Below are 19,082 nucleotides of genomic sequence, written 5' to 3' on the forward strand. Positions count from 1 at the left end.
TTCACCAATATTAACATTCAAAAATTGGGCCTTTATAACTAGTCACAAAATAATAATGATGCACATCATATCCCACTCTAAATAATAATTGACAATCATATATCCATCTAGACTCCGTGTATGATGGCCTAGACATGAAATCTCCCATCAATCTACATTATATTAAGCAATAAAATTAAATTTATAAATACTAAATTGAGAAAACCTAGACTACCTAGGCGCCAAGAAATTATAAAAGGATTATAGCATGATCACTGACTTTCAGAGGGAGAAACTATGGAGACGGACCTGAAATTCATGGGTTGTAGGCTTATTTGTGCTAGTAATCTCTTCTTCCCTTGTCTCTAAGCCTAGAATAGATTATTGAGGGTTTCTAAGATAAATCTCATCTATTTTGGCATTTAGGGGAAGAAAGAGATAATAAAAATATGAGCTTTTTAAATTCTAGCTCGTTAGATGCTACTCTGGCGGCCAAATCCCTCTCTAGCGGCTCAGCACAGACAATGCTTAGTAAAATAGGCATAAATTTTACTTCAAACTCCAAATGAGGCAAACTTGATGGTGTTGGAAAGAAAACTCGTAGACTTTTAATTGTATAGGTCATGGGACACATAATTCATTATAGGCTGAGAGATATAGTCATTTGAAATTGACCCTAGTTTAAACGGAAGTTCGAAACTAAATTGGAATGACACTTTCCACTTTACTAGTCTCTATCTTTAGCTTTCACACCAACACCTGGCCATAAAATACTTACCATCTCACTTGAAAGAGGAAAATATTTAGGTGGACTAAGGCTTCTCTCATAATCGTACTGGCCTGCCATGACGAGACCTATCCCTCTCTAATGGCCTCACAGCGAGATTCCTCTCGCCAGGATGGCCTGCCCGGAGATAAAATCTCTAAATTATTTCCAATTCCGCCATTACATAAATCAACAAGGAACCATCTATATCTGACTCTAAGTCACTAATCCCACTAAACAACAAATCAACAGCTCTCCGCTTGTTTACTCATAAACTCATACCTATGATACAAACATCTAGTACCCATAACATTGTCACAACCCAATCTCATAGGCCGTGACTGGTGTCCAAGCTGGACACTCACATGTACCCCTGTTAATTATAAGTAAACCATACTTAATTTATAACTTAAGGAGATAGAACATTATCTCAAACGATCACATGTTCACGTACTGGCACAACCCGCCTCCTGAGGGGTCACAACTTATCAATAGGTAACATAGTATATAAGCCAACGAGGCTGTCATAGCATGTGGGGTCGCCCCATTATATACATATACGCGAGCCGACAAGGCTGCCACTATGAAAAGGAACGTCCCAAAACATAAGTCATATGGACACAACTGAACACATATACACACAACCCACACATATGTTTACAAACCTTTAAGAGTGTCAACGGTATCATATGGCGGGACAGAACCCCCGCCGTACCTCTGAATAAATGGATATATACATTAGAAGATCAGTACCAAAAATCTAGGCTCCGACATAATGGAGCTCTTCCCAAAATCGTTGAGTGAAAATCTTAAGCTGGCGGATCCTCAAAATACGTGTCTATACCTGCGGGCATGAAATGTAGCCCCCCGAAAGAGGAGGTTAGCACAGAATACGTACTGAGTATATAAAACATATAATACCATAAGGAGATTACAACTGAAATAGGGATGTAGGAGACAAGTATGACAATTAACAAATCACTATACCTGCATCTTATAAAATGAAGTCAGTTATACCATCATCAAAATACCGTACCCGGCTTGTTGTGGGGATCATTGTTACAAATATATTATTATATCATCATATACATATATATACTGTACCCGACCCTTTAGTGAGGGACTCGATGAAGATGTAGTGTACACTTATACCGTACCCGACCCATTATGGGACTCGGTGCCATAACAATGCCAGTGCATCATCATATCATCATATACATATATTATACTATACCCGACCCATTATGGGACTCGGTGAAGATATAGTGAAGCTGTGCATGATAATATACCCAGCCCATTATGGGACTCGATGCCATAACCATGTCAGTGCATTATCATATCATCGTATACATATATCATACCCGGCCAGAGACTCAGTGAAAGATGTATTAACAATTTTCACGAGCAGAATAGTGAGTAATCATATGCAAATTAAATCATCATCTGAGACTCAATAGGATAGTCAAGTGAACCACCACTTAAAGATCAGGGTAGTAATCATCTCAAGTACTCTCTAAATGTCATTAGGGATCATATCAAATGGAGTCTCAGGAATCATAGACATGTATCAAGACGATGCTAAACATATTATGGAATCAAAGATATTTGTCATCGTAGAGTCCTTAGGAATAGGAGCTTATACCTCCAATTACTATTCAATGTATAGAAGGCTCGAGAACAATAGCTCAACTACTTTAAGAGTTTTAACATCCAAAAGTGAATAAGAGTCATGAATCATACTCGGAGCTTATGAATGGAATTATTCCCAAAGCTCATATCACATATCACTTTCTATGACATGCTAAAAGAAAAGAGGGATAGGCTTTACATACCTTTTATGAATCAACCGTAACCAAGCTTGTTTTGTTACCCGTTGAACCTATTTAACACGAAAGTAACACTATTATTAATACACTACAACTTTCTAACTTATAAATCTACAATCAACTACCCATAGGAATCATTTTCTTGTTCACATTTCTCGACTAGTATATTGATTAGTTAAGAAGTTAATAGAAATCGGGCAGCATTTCCCCTATAACTCGCCCTATCCGAACTTCCAATTACCCTCCAATTAGCACAGCCATACCAACAACAACAACCACCATCCATATACAATAAAACTACTTCAACATTATTCAATACAAGTTCCAAACAGCCCACCCAAAACCACAACACCAAAATACAGTTTTCGATCCTTATTTTGTAAAATCACAATCACACGGAAATGAGCATAACGTGACTGCGCCCATCAACACTTATACTCATTTATAACCATATTTCTAGCCCTTCAACATATACAAATTACTTTCAAATACAATTCCATAGTAACGACAACACTAACCAAACTTTAATCCAACTAAAACGGCCTCAATTCTGTCCATTTACAACGTCAACAATAACTATGTAATTTTCTTACCTCCAACCTTATTTAATACAAGTAATCTTTCTATTACAACATCATCAACTCCAATTTGAAAGGAAGAAACCCTACCTTAGCAACTTGGCTCCGCAACTCGACTGAAAATTAATGGACTTCTCGTTGACATTTCTTGCTGCCCCAATAATTAATTTACGTTGTCAAACACCTTCAATTGATCGAAGAATACCTTAGATAATTAATTTATGGAGCAAAATTCTAGGCCTTACCTTGTAGTAGCTGTTGACACCCAATTTTGACTCTCCACAACGTAATAATTTTAAATAAATAAATAAATAAATAATAATAATAATAAAAAAAATTAATTAAAAATTAAAATATATATATATATATATATACATAATAAAAAAATATGTATATATTATTATTATTTTAAAATAATTTTTGGCATATATATATATATTAAATAATTCTTGACCATTAATATATACATATTTATCATTTATTCAAAAATTATCTCAGAAAGATTTTTTTATAAATATTTTGTTAATTAGTTTGGCCTAACTAATAGATTCACATTTCAAGTTAATTAGTTTAAACTTGAGTTCATTATTCTACTTTATCAAAATTAAGAAACTTGTTAATTAATTGATGTTTACCCATCTTATTTTAATTCTAGCATCTTCAAATAATTATTCTACTTTGTCAAATATATTTTTCAAGTTATTTTGAAATAATTTTGTCATCTTTATTATTTTAAGATAATGAATATAGTTTGCATAATTATAACCCTTTTTTTAAAAATTGACCCGTAAAAGGATTTTATTTATTTCTAATAATTATTTCGTAAATTAATTGATTAATTTTACATTTTTATTTCTTCCCCTAAATAACACATAATTAATATTATAATTAACAATATTTTAATTCCAACATTAATACTACATTATGCAAATAATATATATTATCCTTTTTTTTATTTTGAAAATATATAATAATAATCATAAATAAATAAATATATAAGAAATACAAATAAAAATCATTAAGCCGATTTAAAATAAATAAATGAATCATAAAAAGAAAAAAAAAATATATATATATACTATTCATCCTATATTTAAAATATATATATATATAATAATAATAATAATAATAATAATAATAATAATAATAATAATAATAATAAAACTCATCACCCCGCCCATACCTATATTAATACTATATTAATAAAACCCATCACCCGTTGTCGCCTATTTAAAAATAAATAATAATAATAATAAAATAATAAAGAATATATATTTTTTTTTTCATTCCTCTTTTCATCCGAATAATTAAAAAAATGAATATATATATATAATAATATATATTCCGCCGCACTTTTGTCCCCCTTTTTAAATATAAAAATAAAATAAAATAATAATAAATAATTTTATATTCATCCGACCAAAAAAAATAAAATAAAAATAAAATAATATATATATCTATATATATATATATATATATATATACACCTTTCATCTGAAAAAGAAAATAATAAAAAAAAAGAATAAAACTAATATTAATAAAATAATAAATAATTTCTTATCTTTGCACTATATATATTCATCCGCAATGAAAATAATAAATAAGTAAATAAACGAACAATTTCCGCCATATATATATACTCATCTGCCATAATCTATTCAAATAATAATAATATAATAATACGCACTCCGTATTATTTTATTTATCCGCTCACTCCGCATTATTTTATATTTTCTGCCATTTCGCATTATTTTATATTTTTGCTCATTCCGCATTATTTTATTTATCCGCCCACTCCATATTATTTTATTTATCCGCTCATTCTGCATTATTTTATATTTTTTACTCGTTTCGCATTATTTTATTAATTAATCCACTCCGTATTATTTTAATCATTCATCATTCCCTATTATTTCCCTATATATATCCGAGTACTCATTCTAAGGGGGGCAGCGGACAGAGGAGAGAAAACATGGACAAAATACTCAAAAAAAAATAATAGACTTTTTACCCTTTGATTTTGAATACTTTTCTTGCAAAAGAATTTTTGAAATTTCTCTCAATTTGAACTCGATTTTACTTGAGGAACAAGGGTAGATTCGTGACCAAAACACCCTCGTTCACTGCCCAACAACAGGTAATGTTTATTTCATTTTTCTTTTATTTTCCGTTGTCATTATGATAAAAATGTTGTCCTAAAATATTATCTTGTTAATTTCGTCATTCTTTTCTTATTTGCATGAACACTTTTGGAGCAAAAATAGATTCTTGATTTGATACTCAATATAGTCATCATCCCCTCACATGGAACTGATTTCTTAGACCTCTCGAATAGCAAACAAAACAAGATGATCTCACTCGGACCAATTCCGTTTGCTTATATTTTCAACATTTTATTTATTATTATTATTATTGTTATTGTCATTATTATTGCTGCTACTGTTTTTATCATTATTGTTGTTATTTGTTTTTATTTTTTTTTACCATTTTATTATTATTATTAGTAGTAGTAGTAGTAGTAGTAGTATATTTATTTATTGTTATTATTAGTATTTTCGTTATTATTATTATCATTATTAGTAGTATATTTTATTTACTGTTATTATTATATTTATTATTATTATTTTCATTATTAATATTATTAATAGAAGTAGTAGTATGTTTATTATTATTATTTTCTTTTATTATTACCATTATTAATAGTATATTTTATTTACTGTTATTATTAGTATACATATTTTATTACCGTTATTAATATTATTATTATTAGTATACATATTTTATTACCGTAGATTAATATTAGTATTATTAGTATACATATTTTATTAGTAGTTGGAGTTGTATTTTTTATTTTACTATTAGTATTATTATTAGTATTTTCATTATTATTAGTATGTTTATTTACTGTAGTGTTGTTGTTATTATTATTATTATTAGTAGTATTAGTTTCTTTATCATTAGTATTTTTATTTACTGTTATTATTATTATTTTCGTAGTAGTATCTTTATTTATTGTTATTATTATTATCATTATTATTATTTTCCTTATTATTATAATTATTAGTAGTACTAATACTTTTACAGTTATTATTATTATTATTACCATTTTCGTTATTATTATTATTATTATTATTATTACCATTTTCGTTATTATTATTATTATTATTATTATTATTTTCGTCATTATTATTAGTAGTAGTAGTAGCAATTTTTTATTTTCTATTGTTATTATCATTATTTTTGTTATTATTGTTATTGTTGTCATTATTGTTTTTTTTTTATTATTGTTATTATTTTTATTGTTATTATTATTATTATTACTACTACTACTCCTAATACTACTATTATTACTATTACATATTAAACTTGCTTATATGATTTGAATATGTTCTCATTTATGTAATAGCTAATATTATATTAGGTATAATATTTATGATCGTTTTTATCTCATTTAAATGATTTATTCAAATTATTCCTCCTTCATTAAATCATTTTTATACCAAATCTATTTCTCTTATAATTTTTTCTAAATGTTTTAAAATTTATATTTCTTTCAAATTATTTAATACTTTGATTATTGTTAAAAATACATTTCTCCAAAGTTAGTCAAATAATTTCAAATCATCGGATAACCGCATGTTAGCGGCTATTTTAAGTGCTAAAACCTTCTTAAAATAGTAATATGAACCTCGTACCTCTTTTCTCTAATTTTTAAGACTTAAATCTGTTAGGGTCTTTTTAATTAAGTTTTCTTAATTTCTTTAAAAAATTAAGTGGCGACTCCTCTTTTAATAAAATTGATTTTTTCTAAAAAGATGAAATTAATTTTAAACCACGTTCATTTTTTGACATAACAGAAATGACGACTCCGTTGGGGACTAATTAGGTTCTAACCATTATATTTGATTAATCTATTTGACTAACTATTCAGAATGTAATAATTAGTAATTTATTCTCTTTATTTGTGCCTTAAATGTTTAAATTATAATTTACTTTCTTTATTTGTGCTTTATATGTTTTAAATTATGAGTATTGAACTGTCATTGCATGCATAGCAGAATTCCGCCAAATGGCAAATAGTTTGCATTAGGATTAAGGACGGTTACGTAGTCACATGCGGCCGTTCCTTCAGAAAATAACCATTACTTTCTTGAAGTAATAAACGGGTAGTTGGTTCGTGGTCGTCCAACGCCGTTTATTATATTCAGCCCGTAGTTTATCCGACTCGGGTATCCGGTCTCTTTTCAAAGCCCACTCTAGTCCACGTAGCATAGAGCGAAACCAAATCTTAATTTAGTGCATTTGCCTAAGATGACCCAATACCCAAGGCGTATTGGGCCCATTAGAAAGACCACCTTGAGTCCAAAATAGCCCCCAACCTAAATGAACGATCATACCTATGTGTTTAAATTTGAAGGTTGTATACGCCATTTGACAAACATTGTTCCTCGGGATTGGAGGTTTATTTTATTAGCTTATTCAAAAAAAATGAAAGATTTTTCATGAAGGCTTAGTTAGGAATGTACCCATGAGTGAGACTTATTATTTGTATCCCTTTTTCCCCCATTATGTATGCCAATTCAGTTTATTCATAATATTTGTATAAATATAAGTTTTGGGGCAATGGAATATTTCAAATGGTGTTATGCATCTTTCAAATCGTTAGGCCTACCCTTGGCACAAAAGGGTCACATATCTGTTTAAGACACGCAATAATTGTTTATTTGTTACATGCTATAACTGTTTGAATGAATATGTTGCTTTAGTTGAAGGCAGTCTAACCCACTCTTTCTAAATCCCCCAAAGCACAAATATCAAATCACTATCAAAATGCGATGAAATGCTCGTAGAGTCTTTTGGTTTCACCACAAAATTCAAATTTCACTTCAAGGTCCCAAATCTTACTCTCTTCTCTAAAAAATGGTTGATTTGTCGAAATTAGTCAAACATAGGGCCTGACATCTCTTTCGTGGGATACGTAGGCGGCCTTTCAAGGTTTGACCTCTATCTTTAAAAGCTTGCTTTCTCCCTTCATATTTTACAAAGAGATACCAACATCAATAAATACAACCGTGAAAGAGACAAGAAGATCTCGATTCAATGGAAGTCATATTTCTTGATACACTGAATCAAATTCCTGTCTATTTCATCATTTTTCAATACTCGTGGGTTATCTTGTCTTCAAACAAAGGAACTCTTATGTGTTTATCTTTCCTGGTATGATATTTTTACATTATCTATTATAAATGTAGACTGACATGTTTGCCTTTTGAGTTATTTTTTGTACAGGTATTTAGAATTGATCTGTGTTGATAATCTGGCCGAGCATTCATACTTCACGAGATCTAAAGTGCTTGAAGACTCCTTTCTCGATCGAAATTTGATAATAGAAAAAATGAAAATGACTAGAAATAATGAGGACACTAGGTTGACTGATATTATCGTGATGGACCCTATCGTTGTTGAACAGAATGAGTTGATCGCACAGTTAGTGCAATAAATCACCGAGATGAGAGTTAAGATACAAAAAAATCGAGAATTATCAAACCTGGCTATAGCCGCCAACACGCCTGTTCCAGGCGATGGAAGGCCTCCAATTCATTTCCCTTCTCCGAATTCAAGTACGGAACACGTCCAAAAACCATCCGCAAACCTCGCTCAAAATGCCTTCATCATTGATCTCACTGCCTTCAACCCCCATCATGCTTCCGCTTCCTACCAAGCACCATCTTACCCTCAAAATACCGATCCCCAAAGCTTTCCTCCTCCACAAAACACCAACCCTCAAGCCTGTCCTCGCCCACAAAATATTCACAATCCACAGATTTTTCCCCATCACCAAAATCAACATACTAACCGTCAAACATTTCCCCAAAATTATCAAGCCCCTCAAAATACACCAAATCCTCCCATTATCCCTCCCTTGCCCTAAAAAATAGCTTTTCAAATCCCAATCCCAAATGAGCATTATACCAACGGTTCCGAACTTGATCACTATGAGGAACAAGAAAGGGAGTGGAGAACCAAAGAGGAAAATACTAAGCAGAGCATGAAAGAGGAAATTGTAAAAGCTATGAAGGAGTTTCACTATACCTCGGATGTTTTTGGTTTGAATTATGAAGATCTGTGTATCCATCCAGAGATGGACCTTCAAAAAAGGTTTAAAGTACCTAAATTTGATACTTTCGGTGGAACCGGGAATCCTTTGGTTCATTTGAGAGCATATTGTGATCAATTCGTAGGAGTTGGGAAGAACGAGGCATTATTAATGCGACTCTTTGGCCGAAGCTTAAGCGGAGAGGCCTTGGATTGGTTTACTTCTCAAGAGATGAAACAGTGGCCAAATTAGAATGTTTTGGCTAAAGATTTCATCAAGATATTTGCTTACAATGTGGAGATCGTTCCTGATCGTTATTATTTGGAGAAAATCAAATAAAAGTCTACTGAAAGCTATCGAGAGTACGCCTATCGTTGGAGAAAAGAGGCTGCCAGAGTGAGACCTCTCATGACTGAGAAAGAGATTATTGAAGTCTTTGTACATAATCAAGAGCCTGAGTACTATGACAGAATGTTGCTGCTCGTAGGAGCGAAATTTGCTGAGGTGGTCAAAATTGGTGAGACCATCGAAGACGGTCTTAAGACCGGAAGGATTACCCGTGTGGCCATCCAAACTGGGTCTTCAGGTTTGTTCAAAAAGAAAATAGAAGATGTGTCATTTATTTCTCATGTGCCTAATAAAAGGATACTAAGATCATCCAATTTTAGCTCTAGAAAAACCTCACCCTCCAGAATCTATCCCCCATCTCCACAAAATTCCTACTCAATTTTTTTACGTTCAACCAAGTTATCAAACTCCGCCTCCTAATTACCTACCTCCGCACTATCAAAATGCTCCTCATGGCTACCAAACTCCACAACGCCCAAATTTCTGAACTCCCGCACCTTTCTGCCAAAATCGTCTTAGTTATCGTCATGTACCCCCACCCCTGTAAAATAACTACAACCTTACCCAACCCAATTTTGAAAATAGGCCTGCTAGGATTTTTACTCCTCTAGTGGAAAGTCGGACTAAGCTGTTTGAAAGATTGAAAGACGCAGGCATTATTCATCCCATTGCACCTAAATTGGCTGATACAAGTTCTAGATTCTTCAGAGCTAATCAAACATGTGCGTATCATTCGAATAGTGTAGGGCATGATACTGAAACTTGTGTCAATTTGAGGCATAAGATTCAAGATTTGATTGATCGTGAGGTCGTCACTCTCCAAACCACCGCTCCCAATGTTAATAATAACCCCCTGTCAAATCATGAAGGGGTGAATATTAACATGATTGAAGTTGAAAAAGATTGGAATGCCGATAGTCCAAATAAAATTTGACAATCTTGAAAAGCCTTTTTCCTCATGTGTCGTTTTCAGTGCGAGAGTCTGTCAATAATGTTAGTTTGGGAGAAGGAGTCAGTGATGCTGTGGTAATCGAGACGTCAAGCATATGAGATGTCAAGCCAAAAGAGCAAGTTCCTAATTGGTCCTACAATCCGCTCTTGATTCCTCACTCATCTTGATAGATAAAGACAAATTTTATGAAAGCCGATGGTAGTCTGGATACCCATATTTTATGTCACTTTACCTTGTTATGCTTTAATTCTCCTCGTATTATTTTGAAAAGGCAAATTGGTCCATGACCATGACCAAAGTTTATTTTTTTATTTCCAGATAAAAGCCTTCTTTATTGCGAAAATTCATTTTAATCTTTCCTTGTAATTGCATCATTTTCTTGTAATCGCTTTCATATTTATCTATTTTCAAAATCCTTTTTTTTTTGAACTACGTCTGACCTGAATTCTCAAGAATGAGATACGTAGGCGGCCTATGTCGGCCTCGGTCATTTTTCTATTAAAATTTCCCATTTCTCATTTTTATCTCCCAAGGGGGAACTACGTTTGATCTGATTCCTGCCTCAACGGAATACATAGGCGCCATAACGGTTTGGTCATATCTCCCGTAAGTTCTCTATTTATAATAGAAACTGGGATAAAATTTTTGAGAGGGACTTAATAATTTCAAGGAAGATCTTTTTACAAAAGAAAACAAGACTGAAGTGCATCAAAAAGTAACTGGGACAGAATTTTTGATAGGATCTCATAAATTCTACAGTTTTCTTATTGTTTGTTTGATATTTACCAAGACATCTAACTGGGACAAAATTTTTTAAGGATAACTTCAAAATATTTATCTAATATCATCAGAAGGTTTTACTCAACTTCAAAGTTTAACGTTAGCCTCAAATGATTCCCGACATTGTTGGAAGGTCAATGTCAACCTCAAAAATCTCTAGCACCATCAAAGTTCAGAGTCAAAACTTTCTAGCTATGTCAGAATTTCCCAAGAATCCTTAAAAATTTTGTGAACAAGATATCAAGCCTGCTCAAAGCTTCGGATCAAAGACGTTCATTTAAATTATGCGTGACATGACATCTGGCAGTGACCCTTTCCAAATTGCTTTTCAAAAAACTCATCTTTCTTAAATCTTTTAATACATCAAACATTTTGCATGAATATATTTTAGTCTTATATCTACCAAGAAGTGGGGAATCAGAGCAAGCGATCAAAGATAGCAAGACAAGGAGAAAACAAATGGAGAATTCAACACAGATCAATTCATTCAAAACAAATAATTTTTCTGTGGATGCAGATTATAAAAGATCACCATATCCCTCTTTTCAGCAAGTACAAAGAAGTTAAAAGAACAAAGAGTTTTCAAAGTGATAATTTTGTCACCAGGATTCATCAGACGAAAAGGAGACGTTCAAAAAATGAACAACAATGCCTCGTTCAAATCTCCAGCAAGCCATGAGCCACAATAAATATAGAGTATTCGGAAATAAGCATGATATTCACACACTAATGTCAAAGTGATCAGGCACTTTGTACATATTTTCAAGAATTTTCCCTAAAGATTTTTGCTCAGTCGTTAGTTAAAACGACAATGTGTCTATTACTTATTTTTTTTTGAGTGCAGGAAAACGCAATGGAGCTACTTTCAATGCAAGCGTCCATAATAACGTCAAATTATATTCTCCATCCTCAAAGACGTCTAATGGGCACGTATAATGCCGCATACAATGATATAATGCTATATACAATGATATGATGCCGTATACGATGATCTAATCCCGTATACGATGATATTATTTTATTTATATTATATTATCGGAGGTGGTAATATCATCTGTCAAGAGGGTCATTCATATTTTATTATTCATATTATATTACCGGAGGTGATAATATCATTGCAAAAAGGGTCATTCATATTTTATTATTCATATTATATTACCGGAGATGGTAATATCATTGCAAAAAGGGCCATTCATATTTTATTATTCATATTATATTATCGGAGGTTGTAATATCATTGCCAAAAGGGTAATTTATATCTTATTATCCATATTATATTACCGAAGGTGGTAATATCATTGCCAAGAGGATAATTCATATTTTATTATTCGTATTATATTACCGGAGGTGGTAGTATCATTGCCAAAAGGGTCATTCATATTTTATTATTCATATTATATTATTCGAGGTGGTAATATCATTGTCAAGAGGGTCATTCATATTTTATTATTTATATTATATTATCGAAGGTGGTAATATCATTGACAAAAGGGTCATTCATATCTTATTATTCGTATTATATTACCGAAGGTGGTAATATCATTGCCAAGAGGGCCATTCATATTTTATTATTCGTATTATATTACCGGAGATGGTAATATCATTGCCAAGAGGGACATTCATATTTTATTATTCATATTATATTACCAGAGGTGGTAATATCATTGCCAAGAGGGTTATTCATATTTTATTATTCGTATTATATTACCGGAGATGGTAATATCATTTGCCAAGAGGGTCATTTATGTTATAATACCGTATATGATGATATAATGCCATATACAATGTCGTATACGATGATATAATACCGTATGCAATGATATAATACCGTATGCGATGATGTAATACCGTATACGATGATCTAATGTCGTATACGATGATATTATTTTATTCACATTATATTACTGAAGGTGGTAATATCATTGCCAAGAGGGCCATCATTCATCATTCATCATTCATCATTTATCATTGCTAAGAGGGCCATCATTCATATTCATCATTGCCAAGAGGGTCATCATTCATCATTCATCATTGCTAAGAGGGTCATCATTCATCATTCATCATTGCCAAGAGGGTCATCATTCATCATTGCCAAGAGGGCCATCATTCATCATTCATCATTTATCATTGCCAAGAGAGCCATCATTCATCATTCATTTATCATTGCCAAGAGGGCCATTATTTATCATATCATTGCCGAAAGGGCCATCATTTATCATATCATTGCCGAAAGGGCCATTGTCGAAAGACCATCTGCATATCATGTTAATTTATCATCATATCGCATCATATCAACTCATTGCATATTACATCAAATTGAAAGCAATTTGCATTCGAGGTATATATTACAAATCACATCAACTTAGGAAATATGTATTGTTTGCTCTACGTCAAAATCGGAGGAGATTGACCTGCCAACATAGTAACGCACATCCTACTGATGGAATATCATTATCCTACCGATGGAATATCATCATCCTACCAATAGATCTTCATTCGTCCTACCGATGGACACATCAATCTATATCCTACCAATGGATCTCCATTTGTCCTATCGATGGACACACATATTTGTATCCTACCGATGGAACATAAATCTATATCCTACCTACCAATGGATCTACATTCGTCCTATCAATGGACACACATATTTATGTCCTATCGATGGAACATCAATCTATATCCTATCAATTGAGTAACATATATCCTACCGATGGAATATCATTATCCTACCGATGGAATATCATTATCCTACCAATGGATCTTCATTCATCCTACCGATGAAACGTTAAGTTAGATCCTATTAATATAATATCATTATCCTACCGATGGAATATCATCATCCTACCAATGGATCTTCATTCGTCCTACCGATGGACGCACATATTTATATCCTACTGATGGAACATTAAGTTAGATCCTATCAATAGAGTAACATACATCCTACCGATGAAATATCTTTATCCTATCAATGGAATATCATTATCATACCGATGGATCTCCATTCATCCTACCGATGAACACGCATATTTATATCCTACTGATGGAACATCAATGGGTCTTCATCCTTGCAGTAAAGCATCATCATTCCTATCAATGGAATATCATCATCATTAATAGAGCATTATCATCCTATTGATGGAAAATTATCATCATTATATTGCATCATATCTATCCACCATCTACAGTATAAAATCAAAGGAAATTGAAGTCAAATGTTCCAAGAGATGAATACGTGCCAACATGTAACGACACTACCTCTTTATTTGAATTATATTTTGTACTAATGAATTTTATCTCAATATTTGTCGAGAGCATCCAAGATGATAAATTCTCAAATAAACCACAGGTGTGGACGCCTATAAAAAGAAGCTTTAGCACAACGTGGAATCGTTTCTAAGCAGTGAACTGGGATATTTGTTGGAGGGTCAAACTCACCAATAATGGTCATGAATCTACTTTCGAACTCTATTCAGCGTATGTTTTATAATTTGGGTCTTAAAATTCAGTCTCGTCATAACTCGATGCTGGGATAATTTTTGGGCTAGGCTTTACTCCGTTCTTCCCAATATTCTCGCACTTTGTCGAGTCCAGGTTTTTAATTCCACTTATATATCTTTTTTATATTATCACTATGTAGCTTTTTGCTTCACCTCATTTTAAAATAACTTTTCACTTGTTCAATTTCATTCTTTTTCCTTGGCCGCCTCTGTCAATATTTTCCTCAATCGCTAATACCAACACAATTTTATGATTGATGGTATTGTCAACTCACTCCACCTTATTCTGGCATAACTTGAGAGTTGCACTCAACTCGATTCTCATGCTATCTGAGATATGCAGACAACTCAGAAAAAAAAGTTCAGCCATAATTCTCACAAATTTCTTACCCTGTATATTCTAAGCTTCATTTCAACGTTGATGGTCAAGACAAAATTGGATAGTACATTAACTTCTTTGCCCAAAAACTCTTTCATCGTCTCCGATCAAAGAGGGACAGCTGTTGACACCCAATTTTGACCTCCCACAACTAATAATTTTAAATAAATAAATAATAATAAAAATAAAAATAAAAATTAATTAAAAATTAAAAAAATATATATATACATAATAAAAAAATATGTATATAATATTATTATTTTAAAATAATTTTTGGCATATATATATATTAAATAATTTTGACCATTAATATATACATATTTATCATTTATTCGAAAATTGTCTCAAAAAGATTTTTTTATAAATATTTTGTTAATTAGTTTGGCCTAACTAATAGATTCACATTTCAAGTTAATTAGTTTAAACTTGAGTTAATTACTCTACTTTATCAAAATTAAGAAACTTGTTAATTAATTGACGTTTACCCATCTTATTTTAATTCTGGCATCTTCAAATAATTATTCTACTTTGTCAAATATATTTTTCAAGTTATTTTGAAATAATTTTGTCATCTTTATTATTTTAAGATAATGAATATAGTTTGCATAATTATAACCCTTTTTTTAAAAATTGACCCGTAAAAAGATTTTATTTATTTCTAATAATTATTTCATAAATTAATTGATTATTTTTACGTTTTCATTTCTTCCCCTAAATAACACATAATTAATATTATAATTAACAACATTTTAATTCCAACATTAATACTACATTATGCAAATAATATATATTATCCTTTTTTTATTTCGAAAATATATAATAATAATCATAAATAAATAAATATATAAGAAATACAAATAAAAATCATTAAGCCGATTTAAAATAAATAAATGAATCATAAAAAGAAAAAAAATATATCTATATACTATTCATCCGATATATTTAAAAAAATATAATAATAATAATAATAATAATAATAATAATAATAAAACCCATCACCCTGCCCATACCTATATTAATACTATATTAATAAAACCCATCACCCGTTGTCCCCTATTTAAAAAAAGAATAATAATTAAAAAAAAAAAAAGAATATATAATTTTTTATTTTTATTTTTTTTCTTTCCTCTTTTCATCCGAATAATTAAAAAAAATGAATATATATATATATATATATATATATATAATATTCTGCCGCACTTTTGTCCCCCTTTTTAAATATAAAAATAAAATAAAATAATAATAAATAATTTCATATTCATCCGACCAAAAAAAATAAAATAAAATAAAAATAATATATATATAATATTCAGCCGTACTTTTGTCCCCTCTCCATTCCCCCATATATGTATATGTATATACTAATACTCATGCCTCCACATCCCATTTCCCCATATATATATATATATATATATATATATATATATATATATACCTTTCATCTGAAAAAGAAAATAAAAAAAATAAGAATAAAACTAATATTAATAAAATAATAAATAATTCCTTATCTTTGCACTATATATATTCATCCGCAATGAAAATAATAAATAAGTAAATAAACGAACAATTTCCGCCATATATATACTCATCTGCCATAATCTATTCAAAAAATAATAATATAATAATACGCACTCCTTATTATTTTATTTATCCGTCCAATCCGCATTATTTTATATTTTTGCTTATTTCGCATTATTTTATTTATCCGTCCACTCCGTATTATTTTATTTATCCGCTCATTCCGTATTATTTTATATTTTTTGCTCGTTTTGCATTATTTTATTAATTTACCCACTCCATATTATTTTAATCATTTATCATTCCCTATTATTTCCCTATATATATCCGAGTACTCATTTTAAGGGCGGCAGCGGACAAAGGAGAGAAAATGCGGATAAAATACTCAAAAAAAAATAATAGACTTTTACCCTTTGATTTTGAATACTTTTCTTGCAAAAGATTTTTTGAAATTTCTCTCAATTTGAACTCGATTTTACTTGAGGAACAAGGGTAGATTCGTGACCAAAACACCCTCGTTCACTGCCCAACAACAGGTAATGTTTATTCCATTTTTCTTTTATTTTCCGTTGTCATTATGATAAAAATATTATCCTAAATTATTATCTTGCTAATTTCGTCATTCTTTTCTTGTTTGCATGAACACTTTTGGAGAAAAAATGGAGTCTTTATTTGAGACTCAATATAGTCATCATCCCCTCACATAGAACCGATATCTTAGACCTCTCGAATAGCAAACAAAACAAGATGATCTCACTCGAACCCAATTCCGCTTGCTTATATTTTCAGCATTTTGTTTATTATTATTACTATTGTTATTGTCGTTATTATTGCTGCTACTGTTTTTATCATTATTGTTGTTATTTTTTTTATTTTTTTTATCGTTTTATTATTATTATTATTATTATTATTAGTAGTAGTAGTAGTAGTAGTAGTAGTAGTATATTTATTTACTGTTATTATTAGTATTTTCGTTATTATTATTATCATTATTAGTAGTATATTTTATTTACTGTTATTATTATATTTATTATTATTATTTTTGTTATTAATATTATTAATAGAAGTAGTAGTATGTTTATTATTATTATTATTATTATTATTATTATTATTATTATTATTTTATTTTATTATTACCATTATTAATAGTATATTTTATTTACTGTTATTATTAGTATACATATTTTATTACCGTTATTAATATTATTATTATTAGTATACATATTTTATTACCGTTATTAATATTAGTATTATTAGTATACATATTTTATTAGTAGTTGGAGTTGTATTTTTTATTTTACTGTTAGTATTATTATTAGTATTTTCATTATTATTAGTATGTTTATTTACTGTAGTGTTGTTGTTGTTATTATTATTATTAGTAGTAGTATTAATTTCTTTATCATTAGTATTTTTATTTACTGTTATTATTATTATTATTATTTTCCTAGTAGTATCTTTATTTATTGTTATTATTATTATCATTATTATTATTTTCCTTATTATTATAATTATTAGTAGTACTAATACTTTTACAGTTATTATTATTATTATTATTATTATTATTATTATTATTATTATTATTATTTTCGTCATTATTATTAGTAGTAGTAGTAGTAGCTTTGCTATTGTTATTATCATTATTTTTGTTATTATTGTTATTGTTGTCATTATTTTTTTATTATTATTATCGTTATTATTGTTATTGTTATTATTATTATTATTACTACTCCTCCTCCTAATACTACTATTATTACTATTACATATTAAACTTGCTTATATGATTTGAATATATTCTCATTAATGTAATAACTAACATTATATTAGGTATAATTTTTATGATCGTTTTTATCTCATTTAAATGATTTATTCAAATTATCCCTCCTTCATTAAATCATTTTTATACCAAATTTATTTCTCTTATAAATTTTTCTAAATATTTTAAAATTTATATTTCTTTCAAATTATTTAATACTTTGATTATTGTTAAAATATATTTCTCCAAAGTTAGTCAAATAATTTCTAATCATGGGACAACCGCATGTTAGCGGCTATTTTAAGTTCTAAAACCTTCTTAAAATAGTAATATGAACCTCGTACCTCTTTTCTCTAATTTTTAAGACTTAAATCTGTTAGGGTCTTTTTAATTAAGTTTTCTTAATTTCTTTAAAAAATTAAGTGGCGACTCCTCTTTTAATAAAATTGATTTTTTCTAAAAAGATGAAATTAATTTTAAACCACGTCCATTTTTTCGACATAACAGTAGCTTGGTCGTAGCTCTTTCTCCCTTTCTCTCTATTTTTTTCTAAATTTTTCTAAGTGTAAAAGATGCAAATGAATTCCTTAGTCATCAAACTAG

The sequence above is a fragment of the Solanum dulcamara genome, chromosome 2, assembly GCF_947179165.1.
Source record: "Solanum dulcamara chromosome 2, daSolDulc1.2, whole genome shotgun sequence".
Classification (NCBI taxonomy): Eukaryota; Viridiplantae; Streptophyta; class Magnoliopsida; order Solanales; family Solanaceae; genus Solanum; species Solanum dulcamara.